This window comes from Mauremys mutica, chromosome 22 (assembly GCF_020497125.1).
Source record: "Mauremys mutica isolate MM-2020 ecotype Southern chromosome 22, ASM2049712v1, whole genome shotgun sequence".
Lineage (NCBI taxonomy): Eukaryota > Metazoa > Chordata > Testudines > Geoemydidae > Mauremys > Mauremys mutica.
The window spans coordinates 21,895,629-21,909,270 of NC_059093.1; the positions used below are offsets into that span (position 1 = coordinate 21,895,629).

The 13,642-nt window shown below is 53.2% G+C and overlaps 4 non-coding genes and 1 pseudogene across 4 annotated transcripts; 1 reads left to right on the forward strand and 4 right to left on the reverse strand.

Annotated features, from left to right (window-relative positions):
- Positions 1-1,217: 1,217 nt before the first annotated feature.
- On the forward strand, positions 1,218-1,333 carry LOC123355012. The gene has a single exon (XR_006575006.1). It is a non-coding gene; the product is annotated as a U5 spliceosomal RNA (small nuclear RNA).
- Positions 1,334-3,230: 1,897 nt separating this feature from the next.
- Positions 3,231-3,394, reverse strand: LOC123355015. The gene has a single exon (XR_006575009.1). It is a non-coding gene; the product is annotated as a U1 spliceosomal RNA (small nuclear RNA).
- A 3,129-nt stretch (positions 3,395-6,523) lies between these two features.
- LOC123355004 lies at positions 6,524-6,736 on the reverse strand. The gene has a single exon (XR_006575000.1). It is a non-coding gene; the product is annotated as a small nucleolar RNA U3 (small nucleolar RNA).
- A 2,728-nt stretch (positions 6,737-9,464) lies between these two features.
- LOC123355005 lies at positions 9,465-9,651 on the reverse strand (annotated as a pseudogene).
- Positions 9,652-11,027: 1,376 nt separating this feature from the next.
- TRNAR-UCG lies at positions 11,028-11,100 on the reverse strand. The gene has a single exon. It is a non-coding gene; the product is annotated as a tRNA-Arg (tRNA).
- Positions 11,101-13,642: the final 2,542 nt, after the last annotated feature.

Consider the following 13,642-nt stretch of genomic DNA (forward strand, 5'->3'; position numbering starts at 1 on the left):
GGGAGGCGTCTTTGAGCCGGCGTGTCTCCTCCGCTTCTCCCTTGCCGCTTGGGCGGAGGCGGGAAGGGAGCGAAATGTTCCCGGCTGAAAGTTTTTGTGCTCGGCCTTGAGGATTAAGCCGGAGCCTCCGGCACGGCTGCTGGCAGATGGGTTTCTGAATGGCATCCAGCACGCTCTTTGGACCACCAGCTGAAAGCACTGAGGCCAAGAGGCAGCAAAATGGGACCTTTGAGGCTCCCCCACAGGCCTTGGGGAAGCAAGGAAGCAGCACAGGCTTAGCGTCGACCCTGGGTGGGCTCAAACCACCATCCTTTCGGTTAACAGCCGAACACGCTGACCCATTGCGAAACAGAGACACGGAGGGACCAGGGTGTATTGAGCACAAAAGCCGGGAATCAGCTCAGGGTACGGTATAGCACATGTATGCAGTGGTTAGACAAGCAACAGCAAGAAACTGGACTGCTATGGAGGGAAAGTTCTGTGGGAAGGAACCGAAAAGAGCAACGGGGCTGTGGTACAGCGCTCGCATACACTTTCTTTGGCCTGTTTTGCTGGAAGAGTTAGCAGAGCAAGATTGTTAGTCACAGGACAGTGGGTGGGTTTATGCAAATTCTGGACTCTAGGACAGGGGGGGGCCAGATGCACCACCTCTGCAACTGACGTTTGCTACCTCACTCCATAACAACACACCTTCTACCTCTCAGGACCAAAATACACCGTGAAAAAAACCTAACGGCATAAGCTTAGGGTAAGCAACTAAACAACAATTTTAAGAAATTCGAAACCACCTCTGTCTTTCCACACCAGGAACAGCAGAAAGGACATCAGCACCATCTGCAAAGCACCAACAAACATCAATTCTTACCTCCCACCATGAGTGGCCGTTAGGAACCCATACCCCTTAATGGTGAGTACTTTTCAGGAGAGGGTGATGCTCTCAGGCCTCAAATGCCAGGATCTGAGCTACTCTGTCCTTGATCCAAAATCAACAGGAAAATACACTGGATTACTCCTGACCCAATAACAAAGAGACTGGGGATATCACAGCAGCTGAAATTACCGTTTGGACAAGCACTCCCATCATGCAATCCGGGGTGGGTGTAACCATGCAAATGACATCAGCCCCAAAAGGCCTTGACACGGGCTGGGAGAGTAGTCACCCTGACTTTTGGGAGCGTAGGCGGTTGCCCCGGCAGCGCCTCTGCCGCGTGTTCTACATACTCTGCTTTCTTTTCAGTTCGTATAAATATTTCGCCTTTTACTAAAGATTTCCGTGGAGAGGAATGTTTATGAGTTTGTACCCAATTTTTTAAGGCTTTGCTTTGGCAAGGCTGTTGCCCCTGAGCTGGTGTCGCTGGCTGAAGCTTTTCTATAGTATGAAAAAAGTATAGTATGGGGCACCTGGCATTGGCCGCTGTCAGCAGACAGGATACTGGGCTAGGTCTTTAACTTGGACGGGTAGCTGGGAAGACGGTAAATCAGACAGAACCCGTTGGACAAACCTCTTCATTTCCTTGTTATTGCCTGACTCCTTTCATTCTTTTCCTTTTCCTTATTTCCCAGCAGACCGACTAGCCACCAGATTTGGGTGCTAGCAGAGGGACCCGACGAGCTCCTTCTTTTCGGCAGCGTTGAACATGCCAGGGCACAGTCAGATTCTGGATGCTCATCTGAATGTAACGCCTAGCGCTCACCTTTATTTCTGTTTCTTAGCTCTTTTGGGCCATCGATCTTTGGTCTGACCCGTAGGATCCCTGCATTAGGAGAGATGGCTAATTAATGAGCCCATAAACCTTGGAAATCAAATGAAACCTGAAGTCCGTAGAAGACCTTGAAAGGCCCTTGGGGGGTGCAGTGCGAGCTGAGGAAGAGTTCCCTGCACAGCTTACCTCTCCATTCTCGTTTTCCTGTCCTGAGCGCAAAAGCCAGGAAGCAGCTCCGGGTAGGGAGGGGATACCATATGTGTGCAGTGGTTAGACAGGAAACAGCGAGGAACTGGACTCGTATGGAGTGAAACTGTAAGCATCTTCTGTATGCCTGATGACTGCAGGTTTGAGAGAGTTATGTGGGAAGTGGAGGCCTTCGGTGGGCTTTCAGAGGAAATGTAATGGAAAGGCAGCCGAAAGTGGAATCCCAGGTTTTTAAACAATCCTCCCCTAACACACCAAACAGCTCAGGTCTAGTTACTCATTGAAAATTAGAATAAAGTTACAGCAAGATTTCATCATAAATGAAGTCAAAGCCTAAAGATTTCAGAACGCAACTGCTATAAGGAGCCACGAGGGAAGCAATACAAAGTCAATCTTGCCTCAGAGAAAGGCAGTTAAACAATTTCTCTTTTTTAAAGCAGCATAATCTCCCCAAACGGAAGGGCACTGTTCCCAGAGAAGGGTCCTGGAGAGGGTTTTCCTCGTTGGTGCCGGCCATCCACCTCCCAGAAAGGCGGGAGCTAGGTCGACGGAAGTATTCTTCTGACCAAGGCGCGGACTGATGTAGCCGCTCCGATTTACGTTCCCCGTGCAGACCAGGCCCGAGGGTCGGTGCGTGCTGAACAGTTAAGTCAAAACAGCTCCGTCCGTCAGAGGTGTGCAAAAGGGAAAACCCGCTCCTGGGCGACGCGGCCACGCCGCCCTAACCCCCAGCGTAGCTAAGGGCATTCGGGGAGGCGGTGGGTGGGCCTCAAGCGACGGAAAGCCCTCCTCCAGCACGGGGTTGTGACAGCCTAGTCTCCGTAGCACAGAGAAAGGAACAGACAGCGAAAGCCAAAGCGGCCCCAGGGCAGGGGCCGAGGCTGCCTGTTGGACGAGAAGACCAGGTGGGACAGGCGTTTTGGACAGGCCATCCTCCCGTCAAAGGAGGAAGAGCCCGAGAAGAAGGGCCGGGCAAGAAGCTACAAGCAGGGAAAGAAGCAGAGCAGGCAGGCAGCTCCCCTTAGAGCCAAGGAAGGCACCCGTCTAAGCCCCCCAAAAGCAGACTAGAGAGCAGATCAGCTGCAAAAGACCAGGAAAAGCCAAGAACACAGAGAGAGCCTTATAAGACCCAAGTAAAGTTTCAGAGCTGAGCTTTGCTTACAAGGAGGAATGTGTGACAAAGATACCTAGAAGTACAGGGCCTGTGGAAAAGAGAACTCCCAAAGGCCCTGAATAAGAACTGCTTTCCTGAGAATCTGCTTTGCAGTGCACTAAGCCTAAACAGCCCACTGTCGGTTTTCTGTTGTTCAAACCAATCACCAGGGGAGAGCGTGAACACAGTCCCCCACTATCACAAATTATGCAGTCCAGTTTCCCGCATTTGGGGAAATCGCAGGGATCAGCACACCCGCAGTGCAATGGATGAGCCTCATCCTAGGAAAACCACCTTCACGATCATGGTATCTCCCCTGCCAGGTAAGTATGAGTTCCTGCTGCCCGGCAGCCGCCCGCCCTCGCTCGCCCCGCACTTATAACACACGGGGCGGACCGCCGCGCCCCCACCGCCGGCCTCGCCCACACCAGCCCCCACTGCCGACAGCTGCCCCGACGCGGCCCCCGGAGACCGTCCCTTCCCCACGCCGAGCTCCCGGTGCCAAAGTCGGGCCCTGCCTGGCAGCCTGCGTCCGCTCCCACAATGCTCTGCTCGCACACAGATCTGCATACCTGCTCACGCGGCTCCGCCCCTCCGCTCGGGCTCCTCCCCCTGCCCGCCCGGGCCGCCGCTCTTGCGTGCTCAGCTCTTTGAGCTCAGATGGGGTGTAGTGCTCAGATCGAGTGCGACAGACCTTAACTTTGCCATGTGACGGTCATTCTATCCCCATTACCTGGTTTGCTTATTTATACCTATGACTGTCTTTAACTGTTGTATGCGTGATGTACCCTCACTGCTTGCTGACTGTAGCTTGAACTCACCCACAGTATACCCCACATTGGGGACATTGCACACTGTATAAGTTATGTGCTGTCCAATACCAAAGTACTAGCATTCCCCTATACTCTGTATGTCACCCCTGATGACCAGTAACTGATGTTACAAACTCTCTTAAACATTTTCTAATAAACATTTAAAACTAAAATCGCCCTATACTCTGTATGTCACCCCCGATGACCAATATCTGACGTTTCAACTCTCTGTATCGTTCATTTTCAAATATTTTCTAATAAACTTTTAAATCTTGGCCTATCCAAGGCCGTGATCAAGTGTCTTGATGTTTTTGGTCTTTTGGCCTCGCGATGAAAACCTTGTCTGTGTCTTGGGAACCTTGAGGTAAAAAATTGTCTACGTTGTAGCGGGTCCCGTCCCGGGAAGCCAGGCCATCAGAGAGACGACGTGGCCCACCTGCTGCTGGGGAAAGAGTGCAGCTTGCATTTTGCTTCTCTCTCGCTCTCTCTCGCTCTCTCCCCACCGGAAGTTGGTCCAATACAAGAATGACCTCCCCTGCCTTGTCTCACGTCAGTTTCTCCTCGGGGCAGAAGGTCGGGCGTTGTCAGCCACTCTCCAGAAACTGGACGGCCACTCGATCCCTTTTGTTACCTGCCAAGTGAGGCTGAGTGCACTGGCAGGCAGCGCCGTTTGAAGAAGTGGAAGATTGGACAAATGACCAGGGAGGAGTATAAAAATATTGCTCAGGCACGCAGGAGTGAAATCAGGAAGGGCAACTCACGCTTGGAGTTGCAGCTAGCAAGAGATGTGAAGAGTAACAACAAGAAGGGTTTCTTCAGGGATGTTAGCAACAAGAAGAAAGTCAAGGAAAGTGTGGGCCCCTTACAGAATGAGGGAGGCGACCTAGTGAGAGAGGATGTGGAAAAAGCTAATGTACTCAATGCTTCCCCACCCTCCCCCTTCGTGATTTTGTCTTCACGAACAAAATCAGCTCCCAGACTGCTGCTCTGGGCAGCACAGCATGGAGAGGAGGTGACCAGCCCTCTGTGGAGAAAGAAGTGCTTCGGGACTATTTAGAAAAGCTGGATGAGCACAAATCCATGGGGCCGGATGCGCTGCATCCGAGGGTGCTAAAGGAGTTGGCGGGTGTGATTGCAGAGCCACTGGTCATTATCTTTGAAAATTCATGGCCATTGGGGGAGGTCCCAAATGACTGGGAAAAGGCTAATGTAGTGCCCATCTTTCAAAGAGGGAAGAAAGAAGGAGGATCCGGGGAACTACAGGCCAGTCAGCCTCACCTCAGTCCCTGGAAAAATCATGGAGCAGGTCCTCAAGGAATCAATTCTGAAGCACTTAGAGTTACATAGACTTACATAGAGTTACATAGACTTCTCCCCACCCGGCCTATGTTCTATGTATCTTGGTTCATAAGATAACTGTCATTGTCAACAGGCAACTGCTGCACAGGGAACTTAGGGGAGTGGGGAGCTGATAGGGGGCTGCCGGTCCATCTTGGTTCCAAGCCCCCACCAGCTAGTTGCAACGGGCTGCTCTTCCTGCAAGCAGGAAACAAAGCAGGCGGCAGCCAAACAACATTAGAAGGGAGCATTACACAACTTTAAATAAGCATTTTCCCTAATTGATCAGCAACATAACGAAACGTTAACCAGGCCGACTTTAAGTGAGGAGTTACTGTAGGAGGGTTTAGGTCAGCTCAGCTACGTCTCTCAGGGGTGTGGATTTTTAATTTACCTCAAACAGAAAAAAAGAGTAACAGAAAAGAGAAGAAATAAGATGGGAAGGAAAACACCCAGTGGGGCATGGGAGATGTTGACAGATGCAAATCCCTCATGTAAACCCCTCCCCCACATGCCCTTCATTGTCTCCTCCAACCATTGCAGGGTTCCCCAGTCTTTCTCCATGGCAGGGGTTCTGTGTGTTTGATTCCACCCATAGCAAGGTCCTCCATTCTCCCCAATGGCAGGGGCTCTGTGTGAGCCGCTTTTCTCCCCACTCCACCCTCTACTCACTATACGGCCAGGAGACAGCAGCTCTCAGATCCTGTGTGGATCGTCTGATGTGCTTGGGGCCAAGAGAAAACTGTACCCCCTGCCAGAGCAGTACGAGTAAAAATAGGGGTTCCTGAAAAATAGGAAGGGAAGAAAAGAGAAGCGGAGAAGAAAATGGAAAAGGAAGAGAATGTGCAGACACAGGACCCTACCTAAATTCTGACATAGATTACAAGAGAAAAAGATATAGCAGCATAAAGGAACTTTAAAACTTTTTCAGTAAGTACTGAACTAAAAACCTTTAAAACACCATTTTCACACTAGATTTACTTCTCTTCCAAATCTTATCAAAACAGATTAAGTTTTGCCATTAAACAGACTAACAATAATTGGAGATATACCAATTGCCTAGAACTGGAAGGGACTTTGCAAGGTCATTGAGTCCAGCCCCCTGCCTTCACTAGCAGGGCCAATTTTTGCCCCAGATCCCTAGGTGGTCCCCTCAAGGATTGAACTCACAACCTCTGGGTTTAACAGGCCAATGCTGAAGCCACTGAGCTATTCCTCCCCCTAAACTAGAATATCAGCAAATACTATAAACAGATTAAGGTAACAGAAAAATCTAAAACCATATTCTTAAATTTGCTTTGCAAGGCCTAACCACTCAGTCCGTGTTTTCCCTCTCCTTGTTCCCCAAACAAGGAGACAGGAACAGTCATCAATAGCAAACAACAACTGAATTAAAACAACACTGTTCCCTTGCTTCACGCTCAGAAAAAACACTGTAACTTTTCATGGATACCAACACAGATACTTTCAATCGCACTTGTTTTATTACAAATTTTAGAAATGATTCTAGAAAAAACAATTTCAATAATAAGCCCCTCGGCTACACACCCAGGCTAATGCGCAGACGTTTAATCCCCACGGTGAGTGTTTTCATACAGCGGGTTTCACCCCCCGCGAACTAAAGGACACAAATCTAAAGCCAGGTCCCCATGTCATGAAGCACAATCGAGGCAGCTTTAGCCCACTGGCCATTAGAAGATGTTTATGTCGCTATTTACAGAAACACGCCTCCTGATTAGCATGCGGAGCTCCTACCCACCAATCAAACCTTCTTGCTGTTACTCCCTGAACCTGCCCCGCCTCTCACAGGCTCTGCTTTGCCACGTGCCGGCGCCGCGCCCGTTTCCCCGCAGGCGGAGCCCGGCCCGGCGCAGCTCTGCCCGCCCGGGGCTGCAGCTAGTTCGCTCCGGTTCCTCGGCACTAAAGACTTCGCGTGTCACGTGATGGGGAGCAGGCGCCGCCTCTGGCTGCTTCGAGACTGGAGCATCCTGGGGAAAAACCAGATGGGTCATTAGTGCCCAGCAGCAGCCCCCGCCCCCGTCACCTCCTCGCCCTCCCCCAGCGCCTCCCGCCCGCTGACAGGGAGGGAGAGGATTGAATGCGGGAGTGGGGCCTTGGGGAAAGGGAAGTGGTGGGCTGGGGTTGGGGCCTGGGAGGAGCCCGAGGGGGGGGCAGCCCCCCCAGCATAGTGGAAACTCGGTGCCCCTACATCATACTAGTGCAACCGCAACCATTTACATGCTGCAAAGCGGAGGCCGCTCAGAGGGATTTGGTTCAATTGCTGCTCTCAGCACAATTCCTCAGTGCCCTGCACGGTGTATCCAGGAGACAGCAAGTCTCTAGTTTTGCAAGTATATCGCCACGATTCCCCCCCTTGAAACAGCAGCACCCATAATTCATAGTGATCTAAATAGCAATAACTGTTAGTGAGTCTAGCCAAACAGTCTTGAATGAAAGCTAGAGAGAGCTGCCATTGGAGTTAGGTACTGGACACGTTCGTCTCCCTGGAGAGTGTTCGGTAACCATCTGTAAAGGTGTAACAGGCATTTAACTACAGTCTCTTTCTCCTGAAAAGCGGGAAAAGGCAAAGGCTTAAAGCTGCCTGTAGGAGAATTTTCAAAGCCATACAAGTGATCTGGACACTCAATTCCCACTGATTTCTAAACTGGCTTTCACAATCCGCCACCACAAACAAATAAAAAAAGGCTGGTGAACAAACCCTTCACAACAACCCATAGAAAAACTAAGTATTCTATAGATTTAGAAACAAAACCAGCTGTTATAAACTTCCCAAAGCATAATTTAAAAAGTCATATTTTAAAGCTTTTTCATTCATTCATTTAATACACCCCCCCCCCCAGTCTATGCTGTCTCCCTCCTGCTTCTCCAGCAGGAAGAAGCAGCGGGCATCAGCGCTAGACAGCAGCTGTATTCGAGCAATCCCGCCTATTCGGTGCCTGATTGGAAGAAAACCTTGTAAAAATCGTCCTCTAACAATCCCTTTCGAAAGCAGGTCTCTAGCTAAGCGCCGGCCATTTCTCCTGCACAGACACCCTCCCTACTGCCAGTCCCCGGCTACCCTGATTAACGTCGTAATGACTCGTTTTTTAAAACAAGTGGTCACGAAAGAAAATGGATCGTACCTTTTGCAAACAGCCTTTTTGTCAACAGATGGCCACGTTCTTCACAGAAGTGGGGGGAGCACACTTTGTAGTTTGTACAGGTCGAGTTTATTGCCCGCCCCAGAGGCTCCCTATGTGCTCCCTATGTGCCCTCTCCCATCCCACTCTTTTTAGGGACTCCCTGAAATTCCCCCAATCTTCCCCCAATCTCAGACCTTACCAGAGAATCTCTGCACCCTTATTCTCCCCATACCAAGTTCCCCACACTTCTTCCCACACCAAAGACTTTGTTCACACCCCCATTCCCACTTCCCCATGGCAGGGACTCTGTGTTCCCTCTATTCCCCCATGCCGGGGTCTTTGTGTACCCTCCCTTCCCCCCATGCCAGGTTCTTCCAATCTCCATAGGACTAGGGGTCCTGTGTACCTCCACTTATCCCCTCGCTTCATTTCAGGGCCCCCATTCTCTCCACCACTGTAGAGACTGTGTGCACCCCTATTTGCCTCTTCTCCCCCATTCCTCCCTCCTTCCCAAACCAAGCTCTCCCAGTCCCCTTACCTGCCAGGGGTTCTGTGGGTCCCATTTTCTCCTCCCCCACTTCCACCCTACAGCCTGTACTAAGGGCTCAGAGAGGCTCCCAGAAAGTTGAATACCAACGAACTGGCAGAGCATTAGGGGTAGAAATAGGGGCTACTCGAAATGGGCGAGAGGGTGGAGAAAAGAAGAAAAAGTGGAAAGTGAAGAGAACTTGCAGAATTAATATCCATGAGCCTATTACTTTAAACTAGAACGAGGGCGGGCAAAAGAATTAATATCCATGAGCCTATTACTTTAAACTAGAACGAGGGCAGACAAAAGAGAAGGACACTGCCTAAAAAGGTGGACTTAGAAGTTCAAGCAATTAGAAGTTCAATTAAGCAACTGTTTAAATAAAAACTGTTGTATTTTACACTGCATTTTCTTCTTCATGCTATTAGAAAACTCGCTGAAAAACACCCACATCCTCCCACAATACAGAAGTAATAATATTAGTTACAATCACTACATCCCTTCTCTATATATACACATCAGAAACAAAATTTAAACACCAACTTCAAAAAAATGTTTTAATGTAGTTTATACAGACTAACCACTCAGTCTGTGTTCTTTCCCTTCTACAACCACCAGAGGGAAGAAAGAAAAATCATCCATAACAGACAACAACTGCATCAAAGCAATACTGCTTACTCGCTTCACACTCAGGAAAGATCACTTTAACTCATCCTCCTACTTAGGGAGACCAATCACTTTGTGTTAAAACAGCCTCCCACGGCTATAGTCTAACAGGGCCGCCCAGAGGGGGGGCAAAGGGGGCAATTTGCCCCGGGCCCCGGGCTCCGCAGGGGCCCCCAAGAGAACAGCGGAGGCTCCCGCCTCCGCCCCTCTCCTGGAGCCTCAGCGCATCAAGCGCCGTGTCTCCGCCGGGCCCCTGAGCCCCGCCCCGCTCAGAGCCGCGTGGTGAGAGGCGGGGCTGGGAGCTCCGGGCTGAGCTCTGCTCCCTCAGCTCGGCGTGGAGCTCCCAGCCCCGCCCCCTCACCACGCGGCTCTGAGCGGGACGGAGCTCAGGCCCCGCCAGAGTCACGCTGCGGCTGTCGGGCGAGGCGCTGAGACTCCGGGTGAGGAGGGAGCCGGGGGTAAGAGGCTGGGGCTGGGGCTGGGGCCGGGGTGGGGGAGAAGCGGGACCCGCCGCCGAAGCGCAGCCCGGTCTTCGGCGGCGGGGGGCCCTTCCATTCCGGGACCCGCCGCCGAAGTGCCCCGAAGACCCGCAGCGGGGACCCCCCCGCTGCACTTTGGCGGCGGGTCCCGCTTCGGCGGTAATTCGGCGGCGGGGGGCTCCCGCCGCGGGTCTTCGGGGCACTTCGGCGGCGGGTCCCGGAACAGAAGGGCCTCCCGCCACCGAAGACCCCGGGCCCCCGGAATCCTCTGGGCGGCCCTGTAGTCTAACGTCTAAAGCGCCCATATTTAGTGGTTACAATGTGTAATTTAATACATCAAATCTCCCTATGATGAGAGAGACAGCGAGACTGACAAACAGCACACTGTATGCATGTCTCATTGTGGCACCTAACATATGAAGGGAAGGCTTAAAAGCCACAGAGCAACTGAGGGCAAGACCATGCCTATGTGTGGCCTTCAGACAGGCACAAAAACACCCAGCCAGGCTGCTCCCTGCCGTGCCAAACACCCACTGAAGGTCACCAGCATGCAGGGCAGCTGCTGATGCTCTGTGGCCAACATCACAAGATGGTAGGAAAGCAGGGCCAGCCCCCATGGTGGGGCCTCTGACTGGTCCCACTCTAGGTGCTCACTTTGGCAGTGGGGCAGGAGATTTTACCCCAAGAGGCTTTTCCCCAGCTGGCAAGAAGCAGAGAAACACCCAGGCTCCATGTAGCAACCCCCCTCACGCACAGGGACAGAGGGAAACTGCTCCACATGCTAGCCTGGGCAGCAGCCCATTTTCTTCGGCAAGTCAGGAATGGCAAAGGCAAGACTGGAAGCGCCTGGGGCTCATGCCCCAGCCTTTGTGACGCCCACCCCCAACTCCTTCCCTGGGCTCTAGCTGAAGACAGAGCATTGGCCTGAGCAGCCAAGAAGAGGTTCAGGCCCTGAAAGGAGCAGGACTTTCAGCTCAAAGGTAAAGCTGCACAAGTACAACCACAAAGGGATTTGAACCCTCAATCGCCTGATCCGAAGTCAGACGCCTTATCCATTAGGCCACGTGGTCACACAGAAAAAAGCCCTCCAGGCACTTCTTTGGAAAAGGCAGACACTGATGCATGCGACAAAGTGGGGATTCACCCACGAAAGCTCATGCTCCAATACGTCTATTAGTCTATAAGATGCCACACGACTCTGCTGCTTTTGCAGACACTGTGTTTCTCAGGTCAGCTACTGAGGGGGGCCGAGACTCTCTGGGCACAAGAAGTCGAGTTCCCAGTGAGACATGAGACTTAATTCTCTGGAGCCAGGTGCAGGATTTTGGCAGGGATGCTCAGGCATGGGGGATTGGGGTGCAGCGGATGGACCGGCTGTCTAGGTGCGGAGATTTAGTCTCACTGAGGAGGAGGAGGAATTCTGCTGACAGGCAGTGGCCAGGGCCGGTGCAACCACTAGGCGAACTAGTCGGCCGCCCAGGGTGCCAAGTGGTTGGCGGCACCAAAAAGCACACTCAGGGGGGGCAGTGGAGTGGAGGTGAGCTGGGGCAGGGGGCTGGGGGAGGTGCAGGGGGAGGGGCTGCCCGCAGCAAGTAACAGGGGGCGGGGGTGTGTGTGCAGGTGAACCGCTCCCTGTCCCAGCTCACCTCTGCTCCGTCTTCTCCCCTGAGCACACCGCCCCTTCTCTGATTCTCCTCCCCTCAGGCTTGCTGCACTAAACAGCTGATTGGCACCGCAAGCCTGGGAGGCAGGAGAAGTGGAGCGGCGCCGGCGTGCTCAGGGGAGAAGGCGGAGCAGAGGTGAGCTGGGGTGGGGAGCTGCTGCAGGGGGGGCTGCCCGGCTCATCCCCATGGCCCCTACCCCAGCCCCCCCCCCCGCACACCCCTGCATGGTAAGTGGAGTGACCCAGCCCCAGCCTGGTCCACTCTCCTGGCTCCCAGCCACGCCACCGGCAAGTGCTGTGGGGCGGTTCCCCCCTCCCAGCTTGGGAGCCAGGGGAGCAGAGCAGGCTGGGGCCCCAGGCCTCCATGGGGGGAAGCAGAAGGGGGCTGGCCCCAGGCCACCGTGGGACATGGGGGGGCTGGCTAATTCCTGCAGGAAGTGGAGTGACCCGGCCCCAGCCTGCTCTGCTCCCCTGGCTCCCAGGCTTGTGTTGGTGTTGGCTGGATTTGTGCAGGTGTTTGTGTATATTAGCAATTGTGTGTGTGTGGCTGGATTCATGCATGTGTTTGTGTATATTAGCAATTGTGTGTATGTGCATGCTCTGCTGCCTTCTGCCACCACGACTACCATTTCTCCGTATGTCACAGCCCCCATACCGTCGACCCCGATGGTGATTTCCCCATCTTACAAGGGCTGGCTGGCCTAACTCTTCTCCCCTCTGCGGAGTGTGGCAGGGGCTGCAGCTCACCCCCTGTGGAGCAGGAGTGCCAAGGTGTGGGGCTCCAATGCACCTGGAGAGCAGCTCAGGTGAGGCAGGGCAGGGCGTGTGGTGTCCGTTCTGCATTGCCTGGTGCTGGGCCACTGCACAATCCCCAGCCACGCCACACAGCACACCCCGAGAGGGAGTGGGGGGCCAAGCAGATGATCCAGCACGAGGGGATCATTCTCATTGGTAGCTGTCCAGTGGCAGTGAGTTCCACAGGCCTTGGCACATGCTGTGTGGGGCAGGAGGTCCTTGTATTTGGAGCAGTGGGAGTGAACTATGTGCAGTTGTGTCGCTGAGCACGATTGTGAATATTATGGTGTGGGGGAGTGATTATGAGTGCGGCTGGGGGTGTGATTGTTTCTCTCTGTGGGGGTTGGGCTAGCATGTCCCTCTGGGTGTGTTGTGTGTGAGTGTTCTTGGGATTGTGTGAGTCCCTTTGTGTGTGTGTGTGTCACTTGCTGCAGAATACAAAATCCTGCAAAGCCATTTCCTACTGGTTAGCCAGCAACACACTGATACAAACAGTGTCACAGATGCACACACACACACCCACACCCACACACACAGAGCAGGGCTCAGCCCCACCAGCAGGGGGCAGCAGGGACACACACGTCTCTCCTGGGCCAGCTTGGACAATTTCCCATCACGACCCGGCACAGTGCTGGTGCCCCCACACGGGGGTGGGCAGTGACCGGGCAGGGGGGGCAGATGTGCTGGATTCAGAAGGAAGCATTTTGGGAAAATCAGTCAAGGCCCTTAGCAGAGCTGGGACACAGACCCAGTGACCCCTGCACCACCCTGGGAGGGGAGTGGGGTCGAGTGGTCAGATAAGGGAGGGGCTGGGCACCAGGACCCCTGGGTTCTATCCCTGGCTCTGGGGGTGGAGGGGGTCTAGAGCAGGGGGACTGGGATCCAGGACTCCTGGGTTCCATAGGGGAAAACTGTTTTTTCCCTGCACTTCCCTCCCTAGTGATCCCAGCCCAGCCCCCTAGAGGAGACTGAGCACAAGTGGGGGGAGTTGTTCTCCCACTTTGGACTTATGATTCGAACCCCTCCCCCAAGGACTGTGACATTATGAAATCTGCCCCCATCCTCCCAACACAGAGAAAACTGGTTCCTGCTCATCTGCATAACCCCGCCCATGGACACGCCACACCTTCTGTCCTGCTGGTTTCAAGTGAGTG